Consider the following 2,500-nt stretch of genomic DNA (forward strand, 5'->3'; position numbering starts at 1 on the left):
GCTCGAACCGACGTGCTCTCTTATAGTAACCAAACGGGCGGCCGCGACGACCGCGGCGCCGGCCGCTCAGCACGGGCGCTTATGGTGGTAAACTGCCGCGCGTACAGACCAACCGGCCGGGCTGCTGGTACTTAGCCGCTGAAACTATGGTCGATTCGAACATATATTAACATACGATTTTTATTCGATAAATCGTTATTGTACATATTAAACGTTAGTTTCCACCGAAAGAAAAATTTTTTAGAATTTTTTTTTTCCAAAAATTGCAAGAGTAAACTTTTTTAATATTCGATTTAAAAATTTTTAAATGCTTAATCCTTACATTAAACTACTGGGAGAACTCAGAAATCATAATGAAAAAAATTACAAAAATTTATTTTTCTCAGAAACTCCGAAAAACAGAGTGGTCGAATCCGTGCAAGCCGGAATTTTTCTAAGTCCCCACGGTCAAGAGTAAACTTTTTTAATAAGCGTTTTAAAATTATTTCAATGTTTAATCCATGCGTAAACATGAAGTTTATTAACGTTTTTAACATTAAAAAAAATTACAAAAATTTATTTTTCAAAAAAAATGGAAAAAACCGATTCGTCGGAGCGAGGTGTCCTGCCCGTGCGGTAATTCCAGCAGGCGAATCGGACTTCCCGAAATTTTTCTAAGTCCCACGGTCGACACCAACTTTTTTAATAAGCGTTTTAAAATTATTTCAATGTTTAATCCATGCGTAAACATGAAGTTTATTAACGTTTTTAACATTAAAAAAAATTACAAAAATTTATTTTTCGGAAAAAAAGGAAAAAACCGATTCGGCGGAGCGAGGTGTCCAGCCCGTGCGGTAATTCCAGCAGGCGAATCGGACTTCCCGAAATTTTTCTAAGTCCCACGGTCGACACCAACTTTTTTAATAAGCGTTTTAAAATTATTTCAATGTTTAATCCATGCGTAAACATGAAGTTTATTAACGTTTTTAACATTAAAAAAAATTACAAAAATTTATTTTTCGGAAAAAATGGAAAAAACCGATTCGTCGGAGCGAGGTGTCCTGCCCGTGCGGTAATTCCAGCAGGCGAATCGGACTTCCCGAAATTTTTCTAAGTCCCACGGTCGACACCAACTTTTTTAATAAGCGTTTTAAAATTATTTCAATGTTTAATCCATGCGTAAACATGAAGTTTATTAACGTTTTTAACATTAAAAAAAATTACAAAAATTTATTTTTCGGAAAAAAAGGAAAAAACCGATTCGGCGGAGCGAGGTGTCCAGCCCGTGCGGTAATTCCAGCAGGCGAATCGGACTTCCCGAAATTTTTCTAAGTCCCACGGTCGACACCAACTTTTTTAATAAGTGTTTTAAAATTATTTCAATGTTTAATCCATGCGTAAACATGAAGTTTATTAACGTTTTTAACATTAAAAAAAATTACAAAAATTTATTTTTCGGAAAAAATGGAAAAAACCGATTCGTCGGAGCGAGGTGTCCTGCCCGTGCGGTAATTCCAGCAGGCGAATCGGACTTCCCGAAATTTTTCTAAGTCCCACGGTCGACACCAACTTTTTTAATAAGCGTTTTAAAATTATTTCAATGTTTAATCCATGCGTAAACATGAAGTTTATTAACGTTTTTAACATTAAAAAAAATTACAAAAATTTATTTTTCGGAAAAAAAGGAAAAAACCGATTCGGCGGAGCGAGGTGTCCAGCCCGTGCGGTAATTCCAGCAGGCGAATCGGACTTCCCGAAATTTTTCTAAGTCCCACGGTCGACACCAACTTTTTTAATAAGTGTTTTAAAATTATTTCAATGTTTAATCCATGCGTAAACATGAAGTTTATTAACGTTTTTAACATTAAAAAAAATTACAAAAATTTATTTTTCGGAAAAAATGGAAAAAACCGATTCGTCGGAGCGAGGTGTCCTGCCCGTGCGGTAATTCCAGCAGGCGAATCGGACTTCCCGAAATTTTTCTAAGTCCCACGGTCGACACCAACTTTTTTAATAAGCGTTTTAAAATTATTTCAATGTTTAATCCATGCGTAAACATGATGTTTATTAACGTTTTCAACGTTAAAAAAAATTACAAAAATTTATTTTTCAAGAAAAATGGAAAATACCGATTCGGCGGAGCGAGGTGTCCAGCCCGTGCGGTAATTCCAGCAGGCGAATCGGACTTCCCGAAATTTTTCTAAGTCCCACGGTCGACACCAACTTTTTTAATAAGTGTTTTAAAATTATTTCAATGTTTAATCCATGCGTAAACATGACGTTTATTAACGTTTTTGACATTAAAAAAAATTACAAAAATTTATTTTTCAAAAAAAATGGAAAAAACCGATTCGTCGGAGCGAGGTGTCCAGCCCGTGCGGTAATTCCAGCAGGCGAATCGGACTTCCCGAAATTTTTCTAAGTCCCACGGTCGACACCAACTTTTTTAATAAGCGTTTTAAAATTATTTCAATGTTTAATCCATGCGTAAACATGATGTTTATTAACGTTTTCAACGTTA

Source organism: Nomia melanderi, unplaced genomic scaffold (assembly GCF_051020985.1).
Source record: "Nomia melanderi isolate GNS246 unplaced genomic scaffold, iyNomMela1 scaffold0380, whole genome shotgun sequence".
In the NCBI taxonomy this organism is placed as follows: domain Eukaryota; kingdom Metazoa; phylum Arthropoda; class Insecta; order Hymenoptera; family Halictidae; genus Nomia; species Nomia melanderi.